At 44.1% G+C, this 14,990-nt stretch overlaps 1 pseudogene; it reads left to right on the forward strand.

Annotated features, from left to right (window-relative positions):
• The first annotated feature begins 3,604 nt into the window (after positions 1-3,604).
• Positions 3,605-3,989, forward strand: LOC101587981 (annotated as a pseudogene).
• The last annotated feature ends 11,001 nt before the right edge of the window (positions 3,990-14,990 follow it).

Consider the following 14,990-nt stretch of genomic DNA (forward strand, 5'->3'; position numbering starts at 1 on the left):
ACTTTCCCCCAGGCTAAGCCTATAATTCCACACCTGCTGCTCTCTGCTCTTGTATGCTGTTTTCTTATTCTTATCAGTTTTACAGTTTTCACATCTGAACCATGGAACAAAAGGTCCATGACATGGCCCGGTCAGGCCCCCAGGACTCTCTGAGCAGGAGAGCTCACTGCAGAGTTCATCAGGGATTTGGGAAGATGAGCGGCCACTGGGGCCCTGGCAGTGCCCTGGGAGGGTCTTCACTGAGCAGGGATCCAGGAGGGGCAGACAGCCCCAGCCCTGGGGAGGCCTGTGATACAGAACTAGCTAGATTTTGGATCCAGAAGATGGTGTTTCAGACAATTTTACCTTAATTTCCTTTTAAAGTGTGAAACCATAAAAGGTCAGGAAGGACATTTGACAAATGAAAGAGAATGCATTGTTAACAATTCTTCATTTAAGTTAGCAAACTTGGATAAGTGATGCTTTGATGGATTTAAATACTCCTTTGGAACATTTTCTTCTGCTATAATAATCCACTCTATTGTGTTATAAAGTAATTATAATCATCACTCCGTGTAAGAGTGAGAAGTATCAGAAATATCTTACATGCTGGCTTCCTGCTTTTTAAGAACTAGAAAGCAACATCTCTTTGTACCCTGATGGGTGGGACAAGTGCTTACTACACTTGTGATTCAATTGTACTAGAAAGACGTCACACAGAGAAGTGATGTCCACAGGAAAAGGAAGATCCTTCTAGAGAAGAAACTGTCTCTGTGGTCAAGAGAAATCGGTAATGGAGTAAAACTGAAACAAGCAGGGGCCAGGTGTCCTGGGACTCCTGCAGTACCAGGTCCCCCCTTGGAGGAGAGAGTGGGTGCCACAGCAGGAGCAGCAGCAGCCAGGCCATGATCTTCACAGACCTGGAAGGACACGAGACAGTAGTTGTCTTTGGCTAGAGAGCAAAGTCTGGCCAAGTCCACTTTCTGTGTGTGACTGAAGTTCTAGGAAATGCCAGAGAAGAAACAGACATGCGCACCCCCAGGCTTCACCTCCTTCTAGGAACAGGGAGGCTGTTGTCTAGTGGTGAGAAATGCAAATGCATTTGTGAGCTGCAATTGACCAAAATTCACCTGAATGCACTCCAGTTCTCAGCATTTAGGTGATTTTTCTTGCATAAACTTCTTTGATAAAATTCTGCAAGTTTTTCTCTATGTTGTCATATTTAATAAAACTTGTAATGAGGAGAAATCCCCACAGGTAGCCTGGAAAATGGAGCACAGCAGCAATCCAGGGTGAAACAGAAATGCTACGGCCAGGCATTAGCCTAGCCAGGCTTGGAAGACCGAAGTAAGTGGTGTGGAAAGGTGGCCCAGGTGCCACATGATAACTCCTTTCACGCCAAAGCTGTCTTAGTTACTTTGCAGAGCCACAACACAGACACTTACAACTCAGAGGAGAAGGGGCTTATTTTGGCTCGCTTCCAGCTAGTAGGTTCAATTCATAATCAGCAGGCTCCAAGGCAAAAACAGAGAGAGAGAGAGAGAGAGAGAGAGAGAGAGAAAGAGAGAGAGAGAGAGAGAGAGCCAGCACATGGCTTCTAACAAGGTCCACCTCTCAGCTTCAGTCTGGTATGAAGTTGTCAGGGAGGAATCACTGAGGAGTTGCGTGCCCAATGATCCAGTCAGCTCCCAAAGCTCCAACAGCACCCTGACCAAGATAAGAGGGAAGCATATTCTGGCTATGTAAAAAAAGAAACTACCCTGAGCAACACACCAGAGTAATGATGAACAGGGACTCTAGCAACATAGGACCAAGTCTGAATCCTTTTGCCACCCATTTGCTGTGTTTTGTATAAAGTTGTTTAATCTCCTACAGCCTCAGCTTGCTCTCCTATAAAATGGGAACACGAACAGCACCACTTCCTAGGAGTGTGGTAATAATATTTGCATCAGTACCCACAAAAGGGGTCTCCTCTTCAGATGAGAAGCAGGAGCTCTACGTGAGGAGATGGAGCCCACCTGGGATGCCCACTCAGAGGAAGCTCAGACTGTGAGTGCCCACATAAGGGAAGGCATTGGAGGCCTTTTAGGGAGAAGCTTCTCACCGCTCTCCTCATCCCCCTTGTGGCCAGTTCTATGGCTCCGGATGACTTCCTGGAGTGTTGGGAGGGAGGCAATCAGCACGCTGCATCTCCACTGAATAGCTTTGTGAATGAGGAACACTCAGGTTCTCTTCCAATTACTGTCAATGATTCTAAATTTATCAAAGGGTGTGCTTCAAACTAACCCTTCCAAGTGCAGGAGGCTCTTCACAGCTGGGACATCCCAGGCCACCCCAGCACAGAGGCCCTGCAGCTCTGGGGTGAACGAGAAGCAGCAGGTGTGCCTTAGCAGCGTGCCCTTGACCACCTGCTTTGGAATCAGCTGTGGGTTTGTATGCTGGGGTGACTTTTCTAGATAAGCCTGGTAAGTGTTCAGATGTGAAGCCTAGTGGAAAAGATCTTTGTAAACTTGGCCTCTTCTGGAGGTAGATTAAGTAGACAAAGAAAGTTACAAGACAGTCATTGTGCCCTGACAGCCTGGGTACAGAGGGAACCCGACTACAGCAATTTATCCATCCCAGGACTGGCAAGGCCAACTTACAGGAGGTAAAACACCAGTCTATTATTCACCACTGGAGTCTGCCTCAGTAATTCTGATTTAGAGTCCTTCTCCCCTTGAATAGCCAGGCCACTGAGCTGAAAGTTTCTTTATGGTGTTGATTTATCAAATAGGTCACATCAATCTAGGATTAGCCCAGTCAAAAGAATCATGTGCTATTTATTGATAATTTAGGTAAGAAGAGCTCATAAAATTTTCAGTACTTGCCTAACACATGTGGAGGGTAACCTCTTTATGGTGTAATAAACTCTCATTCTCCACCATGGCAGCTAAGGTTGCATGAGTGCTAACGGATCTCGGCAGTGATCAAATTTGCACTGTTCCACATTTTTGAATAAAATTACCATGGTGAAAACCTTTGCACACACGCTAATGAGACTTTAAGTGCGATCAACCAGGAGGCAGATCTGATCCCTCATATCGGGCTTAGTGTACAGCTCAGGACTGTCTGGTTTAAACAACAGACTGCCCTGTGAGAAAGAGACCGACAACCCTACAGGAAAATGAGCAAGGCATTTGAAAAATATCTTCAGTCTATTGGATAATAAAAAAGACACAGACTCTAAGAGACTATTCTTCACTTCTTGGATTGGTAAGGACTAAGAGGTACGACAAGAAAGCGTCCTATATTTTGTTGCTGAAAATGTAAATGAGGAGAAAGTTTGTGGAAAGAAGATGATTGGTGCCTATCAAAAATTTCAGAGTCGGGGGCCGGGGAGATAGCTCAGTAGAATAAGTGCTTGCCTGGCAGGTGCAAGGGCCTGAGGATTATGAAAGAAAAAAAAAAAAAAAAAGTCAAAGTGATAGATAAAATGAAAAATTTCACCTTTAGAAATTCTTCGTTCTTGGCCCCAGTCACTGAGCCGCCGCCAAGGACTCAGCTGCCTCCCTCTTGAGCCCCTTGGTTCCCGGCAATCCGTCCCACCCCCCCGCCCCCCACCCCCCTTCTTCCGCAGCCGCCTTCCATGGGCCGTTTCCACCGAGGAAAAGGAATCGTACGTATATCCGCTATCCAGAACCTCCACTCTTTCGACCCCTTTGCGGATGCAAGTAAGGGTGATGACCTGCTTCCTACGGGCACTGATTATATCCGTATGGGAATCCAACAGAGAAAAGGCAGGAAGACTCACCACCGTCCAAGGGATCGCTGATGATTACGATAAAAAGAAACTGGTGAAGGCCTTTAAGAAGAAATTTGCCTGCAATGGTACTGTCACCCAGCATCCCGATGATGCTCCAGAATATGGAGAAGTAATCCAGCTCCGGGGTGACCAGCGCAAGAACCTACGCCAGTTCCTGGTAGAGGTTGGACTGGCCAAGGACGATCAGCTGAAGGTTCATGGGTTTTAAATGCTTGTGTCTCATTGAAGCTTACATGAGGATTTCCTTGCGCTGAATAGAACGCCTCTTCGGTGCTTTGTCATGAGTTTAAAAACCTCACAGCTTGTATAATTAACCGTTGGGGTCTGCTTTCACCTGGACTCCTGTTAACTCCTTGATGTAATAAACTGAAAAGGGCCACGCAAAAAAAAAAAAAAAAAAAGGAAATTCTCTGTTCTTCAGGACCTATATGTGATGATGATTGTTGTAACATTGTTTACAATTGCAAATGACTGGGAATAATCCAACTGTCCATCAATATGCTACCATTTAAATACTCTTAGATTTCCTTATGCTAGAATAGTTATTCAACCACTAAAGATAAAGAACTACAGACAAAGGTAGAAAACAAAATAAATGTAGAAAAGGTCCTGGGATCTACAGTTCAGTGGTGAACAAAAGGAGTGACCATTTTATCATGCAAACTCTATTTCGAATCTTATATACATTAATTAATTATTAAGCTATTTGATAGGTACCATTAATATCCAGTTTCAGCTTTGAGGAAACTAAGATCCTGTGAGATTTAGTAACTTGTTCACAGTCATATACACCTTCCTACACAGCGGAGTCAGGATTCAGACCCAAACTTTAGAGTTCAGAGTTTGTACTCTTAAGCATTGAAGTGTAGATGCTTATCTCTGAACTGTACACCTCAATGTACATATGCAAGAAATCTCTCTCAAAGGATAAATGTGAAAAAATATCTTGGCCTTTGAGATGACAAACTAGTACCAGTGGGCCAGTGGGGGAAGGAAGCACTTGATTGGTTTCACTGTTCCCATTTTTTACTTGGGCCCCTAGGATCTTCCTCTCTCTACCAGCTCCTACTGAAAACCAAGCAGGCAAACAATCAGATAACAAGGGTAACAGCAGGTCACAGCCTGTGCTGGGGAGGCCATGGGTGGGTGGGTGGGTTTCTGAGGAGGGGTGCAGGGTCAGAAGGATTCTGTGTCATATCGCTGCACTTGGAAGTCCTGCTTTGTTAAAAATAAGGACTTCCACAGAGAGAACTAAAACTGTCTGTCACGGATTGTGGATTCTATCTGCTTGGTTATTCTCTGGTGAGGGAGATCGCTTGTTTCCAGGCACAGAGCCTTCTCCTGATAAGTTTACCTCAGGTGGTTCTCAGCATGGGACTCCTAGGGGGTGGTTTCCTGGGGGCCAAGCACATTTGTGGGGGTGTTTGAGGCCAACAGGGTGGTTGGGGAAGCCCTAGTTCTGCCCAGTGTCCATTTACCCATTTTAAGCTTTGCCACTTACCTAAACGGAAGTGTGACACATTAAGCAAGCCATTCACCTAAGTGAACACAGCTTGGCATGGAGTTTTCCCAGCTCTCAGAGGGAGCTGTAGGACTAACTAGTTGTTTTAGTAGTCTTGAAAAAGAAGGGGTGATGGTTTCAAAGCCACTGAGTTGAGAGGGAATCCCCACTCTCTCTGACCCAAGACAACACCAAAGTGACCAGTATCCCCTGGGTATGCACTGTGTGTCCACAAGCTGGAAAGAGGCTTTGCCTCTCAGCTGGTGTCCCTAGGGGTCAGGACCTACCAGCAGCAGGGGTGACCACAGCTCTTACCCTGAGCTCTGTCTCAAGCTGTTGTGAACCCAGTCTGGAAGTTCATCCCAGAAAAACAGCATATTAGAGAATTGAGTGTTTGAAAGAAAGAAAAGGCTTTATTTGGCAGCCAAAAGCTCTGCTTATAAATCAGCTCCTCAAATGGGGTAGGAATAATGAGGGAATAGGCTAGATTAATAGAGGAGAGAACTAGGAATAGGGTGCCACCTGTTTATGGTCATTTCATGGTCTGGGGTTGCCAGGCTCAGCGGCTGGTAGGTGTGGCTTCCACTTTGAAAGAGCAGGAGAAAGGCCAGGCAAATCTGGGTCAAATAAACCCATATTACAGCCTTGGACAAAACATTTCTCAAATTTTCAATGTGTCTACAAAGTAGAGCCAAATAGAAATCTGATCCAAAGATTCAGGCAGTAAAGAAGCAGAGAGTGTACGAAGACAGTGATGCTAAGATCTTTCATCCCATTCCAGTCATCTGGGGGGCAGCTTAAGTACCAAGTGAAGAGTTAATGTTTTCAGAAAAAATGGCCATCATATCCTGAAAAGTGACCCAGGCAACTGTTATCATCATAACTCCTATCAGAAGTATTATCTAAAGCTAGTGGGAGATTAATAATGTATTGGCAGCTGTGTGATGCCAAAATTAGTGAGTTTTGGAAGTCAACTAAGAGCAATGGAATCTTGATGATTTATTTAGGATTTTCCTTGGTAATAGGACCTCTATATCTACAAGGAGAAGAGCACCCCTGAAAAAAACCTATAAGAAGCCTGGGCTGGTTCTGAGCTTGACTCACAAAAAATAAAAAGTGGAGCTCCCCGTCTCTAAGATGCTTTTCAGAGACCTTTTCAGAGCAAACTCAGGGCTCATTAAGAACCTCATGGAACTTCTCAGTGATTGGAGAATCACCTAAAGACACAGATCCTCTGAATTTTCCCTGTTGGAAACCTAGTCTTGGACAGCGTGGACAATACAAACCCATGAGCCTTGCACATTGGAGCCAGCCTGCTGTCTCCCCTTGGATAAGCCCATCTGCGTGCATTCATGTGGTGATCTGATGGCCATCAGCCTAGCGTCTTCCATTGCTGCTTGTTCACCTAACCTTACTCTAGTTTCTCTTACTTTTGGCATGGGGATTCAAACTCAGAGCCCTGTGCTTGCAGGCAGGCTCTGTGCTGCTGAGCTGTGTCGCTGGCCCTTCAGTGTCTCGATGGGTGCCATTTTTCTGGAATGTCCCTGTGCATTGTTAGCAGTTCCATTTATAGCTGGTCATCACTGAGACTGCCATGTGGCATCCTGAGGTGGTGTTGTGCATACAGACTCTGGAATCAGAAGGCTTGAAATTTAGGTCTACACATATCCTGGGCCAGTTTCTTTGTTTTTTTCTATTTCTGTTTCCCTATCTGTAAAATGCAGATGAATCATCAAGCTGATTTAAGAAGGTAAGTGAGATAAGTTTACATTTAGGATTGACAAGAGGAAGTAAAGCACCAGTGAAAGGTTTAAGGCCAGAGGAAGACATTCTTGGTGGAAAGAATTAAAGCTGGCTTGGGCCACTGAGGAAAGATATGGAATGAACTAGACTAGAGTTCTCTCCTTAAAGTATGCTTGGTGTTCTCTCTCGCGGTGCTTGTTGATGGAATGTAGATCCTCATCTATCTTTTGCCCCAGGGCCTGTCCCATGGGGCCACGGGACTTGCTGCCTTGGCTGTGGGAAGCCAGCAGCTCTAAGAGCGCATCTCCCAAGCGCGCCACTTAACTGTGGGCTGAGCGTAGGTGCGGGAAGCCAGCTTGAGAGCCACGCCTCTCTTCTGCGCCGTCCTTATGTTTCTGTTGCACAAATGCGGCAAAATGAGGAGCAATATTTTCATTGAAAACATGCCTCATGCAAATCAGTTTGGTAAATATGGAATTTAGCCTTTATAAAAGAGCACCTGTTCTCCCCCCCTCCGATCCCTCCGTTTAATTTTTGCATTCAGATGTGCTCGCTCTTGCGTAAGCTAGTCCCATACACTCTTGCAAGAACAGCCTTGCTGGTTTTGAATCTAGTCGAACACCCACTCCTATTTTCCAAGAAAAATCTCCTCCAAAAATAAGAGGCACCTGCATGTTGGTTTTCTAGTGGCCCTGAAGAATATTTTCCTACTGGTGAGATACATTGAGGTTTTCAAAGCAGGAGAGCTCTCCAGAGCCAACAGGCATGCTCTGTGGATCAAGAGGGGCAGGTGGACCGAGAGGAGGGCTGCTCTCAGTCTAACCCAGACCTGTGCCCAGCAGTGGCTCTCGTTTCCTCTCTGTCGTGCGGCAATGGTTGGGTTAACTGCTCCTCTCTACTCAGGAGCTGGATTTTAACTTAGTTGTGGCTTGGTCTGGGTGGCTTCCTTTTTCCCTCACCATCAGAAGGGTATTTTAAACTCACAAACAGAACCTGGGGAGAGGAGGCCCGATTTGACACCTTTGAACCTTGATGGGGCCACTTCATAGGTCAAGATTTAGAGGGATTGTTGGGTGGAAATTTGCAGCCTGGGAGAGCCTTTCAGGGCCTTTCATAGAGGGACACAGAATCAGAGCTTCCTGAAATGGCATGTTTTTGTGTGAGACCTGTCAATAGAAATATCAAACTGTGAATATACAATTGAACTTTATTATCCCCTTTGATTTTGTAACTACATAGGTATGACAGACAGAAGGCTGTTTTGAAAGACACACAATCGCCAGCACGTCCCTCGTATGAATCCCGCGGCTGGAAGTTTTTCTGTAAATCGGCATCTTCAGGTAGGGGCCGCGCAGGAGCCTCCCACTGACTCTTGAGGTGCGTTTTAATTAAGAACACGACACCTCCTGGCTTTCCGTGACAGGGAGGAAGCGCCTTGTGTTCTGAGCACGGCCCTGGAGATGGCATTGTGAGGCTCCGTATTTACTCTCGGCACAACCCTCATTTCAAAGATTCTTACTTTGTGAGCCAAAGGGGCCTTTTTCCCTTTCTTTCTTCCTTTCTTTCTCTTTCTTTCTGCTTATCCCCAAAATGAACTGAACCTGGAATTCAAGAGCCCAGCTGTGCTCTTTCTGCCTCTGACATCACGAGAAAGCCAAAGGGTGGGGATTGGCCTTCAAACGCTTGGCCTCAAAATGAAAATCTTCCGTTCCGAGGGATCTGGAGAACTGGAAGAAGGCCGCATCTCAAGTGCACCATCAGGAGGCCGCACCAAAGGACAGCATTCTTAAAGGAACAGGAAGTGTAGCTCCTTCTATAGTTCGTGCTTGATATCCATTGTCTAATCCTTCTTCCCAAAGCCTACATTTTGATAGGAGAGAAAATGTCACAGACTCTTTGGGAATGAAGTTACTACTAAGGATGCTTTCAATTTAAGCCACTTGCTGGAAGTAGCAGATTGCCAAGAAAAAAGCACACCTAGCTAAGGGTCATGCAAACCAAAACTAAAGTAGTTAGTGTGTTCTGAAAGCAGACATTTACTCCATTTCCACATCTACACAAGAAAGGAGCTGGGCCAGATGGTCTATAGAAATCCTTTTGGCTCTACGATTCTATAACTGCAAGTAAATGTTGAGGAACAAATGAAGATAGCGAGTAGGGGTGACATGTAACTCTTGCCAAAGTTGCTCCTCTAAATGATGACAGAATTTACTCCCTGGAAAGAAGGGTGGATTAAGATTGGGCTGATGGGCAAGAGATTTTAGACTTATTGGTAATTTTTTAAAATTATAATGGGCCAAAGTAAAGCTTCCTCTGAGAAGTTGCAAAACAATACAAATAGTATGGTGTACTCTATATAAAATCTGCCCACACTTACAACTTTTCTCTATATTTTATACCGATACATACCTGGTGTAAGTGCAGAATAAGTGGTGGACGTACACACACCAAACCAACTGCATTAGTTGCTTCAAGGCAAAGGGTGCGTGTCAGGTGATGATGATTAAAGACTACTTTAGAATTGTCTACAGTGTTTTAAGGTTTTACAGGCAGGACTTCATAGCTTATCTAATGAGGTATGAGATTTTAAGGCACAGCCTTTACATGCATCTGGTATGTGCACACGTGCACAATGCCTCTGCCCTGTAGAAGAATTGCAGTATCACTGGAGAGATTTGCAATGTATGAACACTGGGCCGCTGGTAAAATCTGTGGAAAACCCATCAGCATGCTCAGCTGGACCCCTCGGAGAAGCTGGCTCAAGTGCCGTGTTTTCACCTCCTGACTGTACTGTTCCCATTGACTGGCCCTCCTAGAATACCTGCCTTCCCAGCATCTCTTCCCTCCCCACGGCTCCTCTCTCTCCAGTGCCTCTTCAGAATTAAGCTTTGTAGATCATGGAAACAAACACTACCCACATTTCATTCAAAGTTGTGTCTCTGAAAGGACAAGCCCAAGCATCCCACACTACTTGCTATTCTTGTCCCCACAGCGCATAGCCCAGCTCTGCGGGGGAACTTTTCCCATTTCTATGCCATAAGCCTCCCTGGGAAGCCTCATTCACAGCCAGAGTTTCTTGGTCAGAGCACCGACTGTCACCAACCCTAGGTGAGGGTTGTCTCAGGCATAGCTGGGAAACAGTTCAGAGGAGTGACATGGCCCCTTCCTTTCACCAAAGTGAGAAAGCCAGCACATCTCTGCCCATGGAGGATGCACTGAAATGGCCTAGACTATCACATATTCATAGGTGCTGAAAGGAAAAGGTTATGGAACCATGAATAGAACCCTGTAGAAACCTTGTAGCCTTTTGGCCATCAATGTCACTGGTCAATATCTTGGTGAAAATAATCAGACATGAAGATAAAGATGCACGCTCAGATAGTCATCCTGTGCTTGCTTGTGGCCAAGTGTGAAAATGGGTAAATGAAGTGTGGTTCTTCCACATAGGAGCAGCACATAGCCAACACAAAAACAGAAGAGAAGAGGAAGAGGAGGAGGAGGAAGAGGAGGCAGAGGAGGAAGAGGAGGGAAGGAGGAAGAGGAGGAGGGGGAGAAAGAGGGAGGGGAAAAGGAGGAGGGATGGGAAGAAGAGGGAAGGGGGAGGAGGAGGAGGAGAAAGAGACAGAGTGAGGCGAGGTGCATTGTCATGCTTATGACTGCATATTAAGGAAATCCTCCAGGAGTCTCAATTGCCTTCTAGGTGATCTTCCTATAACTAAAAACAAATGACAGAGGAAAAGGTCAAAAGACTCATGTGGAGGGGAAGATGAACCGAAAGAGAAGCCCCAAGGAGAGAGAGAGGTGCCCGATAACCAGAAAGTACTGACATGAGCTGGTCCTCAGCCGGGCGTCCGATCCCCTCCGCACCAGTGATGAAGGAAACAGAGCAATTTGACTGGGGAGGAGGGAGGCAGTCTCACACAGCTGCCTTCCCCACAGCTGTAACGGCTTTGCAGTGTTGACAGTTTGAAAAAAGAGAAGGACAAATAGGAAATAGAACCTTGTCTTGGGCTGAGAATAAGCAGCTGGGATGTGACCCGCACCGGGAGCCTTGCTTTGCCTAGAAGTTACTGATTTAGCTTGAATCTCAGACCTATAATTTCTCTTTTAATGAAGTTTCCATTATTTGGAGTTTTTCTTCCCCTGAGGACTTCTAAGTGTGTTTCCCCCCCCCCACCAATATTTATTTCTATATGTTTCAGTCCATGCTTTGAGAAATCTCCATAAACAAAATCACCACAATACACAATTTCCTTTGAGCTGTCCACATCCCCTACCCTAGATGCCCACTTCTCACCACCCCCTAATGGTGAGTAAACTCTTTGTATTATTGAAAATCTAAACTGATATACATAGGAAAAATAAAATGGTAAATTAAGTAATTATTTAGTGAACTTCAGCTGGGTAAATGGTCTGCCTGGTACCATAATTTTTTTTTTCTTTTTTTCTCAGCGGCTGTCCTCTTTTTCCTTTTTTGTGGCCAAAAATATATGAATGACAGCCTCGACTCTCGCTTTCACTCTGGCCGTAGTCTTCTTGCTACTGCTACTTAGGTCAGATGTCAAGTAATTAAGCGAATGATATTAACACATCAATTCTGAGAATTCTGTGTTTTATGAAAGCATCTATTTTAGAACTTTTGCAGGTGGCTGTAGCTCACAAAGCCTGTCAGATGTTACTGGATGCCAGAAGGTTCAAGGGCTGCTTGTGTATTTCAAATGTTATCTAAGGAATCTTTTCACAAATCCCTGCTATTGTTCAACATAATTTTAGTGGCTCTTGGGGACTTAAATGCAAGTGAACAATTTTAAAGAAACTAAAATATGACAAAGGAAATAATGGCCCACTATTATAAAGCATTCTTTTCTTTTTCTTTCTGTCCCTCCTCCACCTTTTTCTGGCACTGCCCTAGGCTGGCGGCTACAACTGATGTCTATGAATGCTTGAAATTTTAGAGTTTTGACTGCACCAGTGTACTAGAATATCCAAAACACTGTGTACACATGAAATTACCATAGATCAGGGAGCTTTCAAACAATTTTAAGAACAGGACATTCAAAAGTGATATATGGCTGGTGGGTCGGGCTCAATTGGTTTAGTACCAACTTGATACTAATTACAGCCTCCATAGAGTGAGGTACCCAGTGATGAGGGTAGCTGGCAGCACTTTGCCTGACCCAGGGAGACTACTTCAAAGGCTGAAATTATTTGTGGGTTTTTAAAAAGCAAATGAAAACTTATATTTCTTTCATCTTACTTTGTCCTTTCCTCTTTTTCCTTTTTCCCCCCCCCCCCCCCCACTGCAAACTTACTATTACTCTTAAAAGTCTTTTTCAGTTTCTGAGCTTTTACCATTTTTTCTGCCTGTGGGTAATTGTCTACGGCCATACTGTTCTGAACGCACCCGAGTTTGTCTTCCTGTGGGTAAAAATAATGCTGTCGATAGCTAATACTTCTTAAGTAATTATCATATTCAGGGAATGAAACTAAGCACTTTATACATATTGATTCATTTATAGCTTATTACCATCCCATGAGACTGGTGTGACTGTTATGTACATTCTCCAGATGAAGACATTTGTCCAAGGTCCACGCTAAACAACGGGAGAGGTAAATCAGGATTTAAGACTTCAGCTCCTACTCTTAACCACCATGATGGATCATAAATGCACATTTCTCACATTAAGAAAGACAGATCTATTTTCATACTTCTCCAAACAGCAAATCATTTGCAGAAAAAGAAGAATTTTCTGCCCATACTGATTAAATACAATTATATTTTTTGTTTATAAGATCTTATGTAATAGACACACAATACCACTTACTTAACTGTAGCTTTGATAATGGAACTTTTCTGTATTTAATATAAAAAGCTTTTCATTGGTTATTTCTTTAGAATTACTTGGCTTGATTTCCTCCAACTTTCATTCATTTTCACAATAGGAAAAAAAAAACCCCAATGAACATTGATTTGTCAAATAAACCTAAGGGCAGCACATTTAGGATATTTTTAAGGAGTAAAAAGTCTGCTCTTTCAGCAATGAGAGCTCATCTAAGAGTTTGTTCCCAGGACAACAAGACAGGAAACCAAAGACACAGTGTTTTTACTCCAGTGTCCCTTACCACCATCTCCATCACTGTCCATGACTGAGAAGAAAAGGCAGTCACTGGAGAGGACAACAGAGGCTCTGGTTCTTGCAAATAGAGCATCAGAAACAGAAAGTGTTTAAATTCAAACTAGTCATACATCAGTATTATAGGTTGGAGAAGATGAAGACTTGGTGCTAAAATTCAGCATGCCCAGTGTAACATGGGATTAGGAGCCGTCAGGCAAAACGTTAGGTGAGTTCAACAGCAGGACAAGACGTCAAGTTGAGCACATTGAATACAAGGAAGAGGATTCATGGGCAGGTCCAAGAATAAAGGGCCACAGAGGAGCTGGAAGGGAGCACAGGTCGGGAAATGAAGAGAACATGGCTCTCCTCCAGCCTGTGCAGACCACAGTGCTTGGCATGGGACCATAGGAGGCCTTGAGTTCCCCTTTCTGTCTTTCTCTTGCACTTTTGAGGCTCCAACTACTAACCCTGGTGAACTGCCCAGATCCAATTGTTAAAAAAGAAAGGAAAGAAACACTTTAGGATATAAAAGGGCTTAAGGAAAATAAACCAAAAGCTCATAGGTTCAGGATTTCAAGTGTGTGTTTTCTTAACTTAAAATTATGGGGTTAAACTATAAGTCCTCTAGGAAGACTGGTCTACTTCTACAGCTAAGTTTAAACATGCTTTACAGAGCTCAGGGATTTAAATTTTCATCAATCTTCCTCTAAGCACCATGCTGTGCTGCTGATATTAAACATCAATTTTTTAAATTGTATTTTGAACATCAATGTTTAGAATGCTGCTGCTTTGGTAAAGTCTTCTTTAAGACAAAAGGCCTAACAAACAGCAGTGCATGCTGAAAGGTCTGTACCTTTGTGCTCTATTTCACAGAAGAGCAACGCATAACCTAGATTCACTTAGTAGGATTTTGACTCTAATTTGGATGTTTGTCTAGGACCAATTAATGGGCAACTGTGAACCTGGCCTTATAAACTTAAACCCAGAAGTTTAGAGCAACATTTAATGTGCACAGTATTTATATCCACTGTAATGTATTTCTATCTATTGTAATGTCTCTTGCCTGTTAGAAGAATAGGAAACTATTAACTCTATAATTTCCACAGGAAATGTGGTGATTATAATGATATGATCAAATAGTATAGCAGTATTAGGGATTCTTTTGGTCTCTCTGAGAGACCAAATGCTCATTTTCACCTCAAGAGCTGATTGTCAGATGGACCATTCATCTGATGCGCTCCAGTGAGTGCAAAAGGAAAGTCTGGAGCAGACCTATCACCTCACAGTCTGGGGGCCTGAGGCCTGAGGAGTAGTTCAACCCAATCTCACTCTGGGCAATTTAGCAACTTAGTGAGACTTTCTCTCAAAATAAAATAAAAAATGAAGAGAAAATAGGGAAAAGGGTTGGAGATTAGCTCAATACGAACCTCAATATGAAGACCTGGATTCAATCTCCAGAAAGGTGAAAAAGAAAGTAAGCAAGCAAGCAGGCAAGCAGGCCAGAGGCTGGGGAGGGCAGGGGACTTGTGCAAGTTGAGACCACTAGGTAGAAGGCACACAGGACTAGGTCAGAATGGCGCATTCCTCATGGGAAGCTCAGACCAGCACATCCTTCATCTTATAGTGAGCAAGGAGGAGCTAGAAGGAAAAGGAACTATGGTGGCTCTGCCTCTCTTGCCTTCAGAGCCATCATTTTCAGCAGCATTCTGCTGCTTCTCTCTACAATGACAGAATAGAGCTGAGTGGCTCACATGAATGGATGAAACAAGTCCTGTTAACCTTCCTCACTTAGAAAAGAGTAGGGAGAGATCATGGGAACTATTGGGAACGCTTTCCATTCCTCCTGTGA

Source organism: Octodon degus, unplaced genomic scaffold, assembly GCF_000260255.1.
Source record: "Octodon degus isolate 3935 unplaced genomic scaffold, OctDeg1.0 scaffold00065, whole genome shotgun sequence".
NCBI classification, from domain to species: Eukaryota; Metazoa; Chordata; class Mammalia; order Rodentia; family Octodontidae; genus Octodon; species Octodon degus.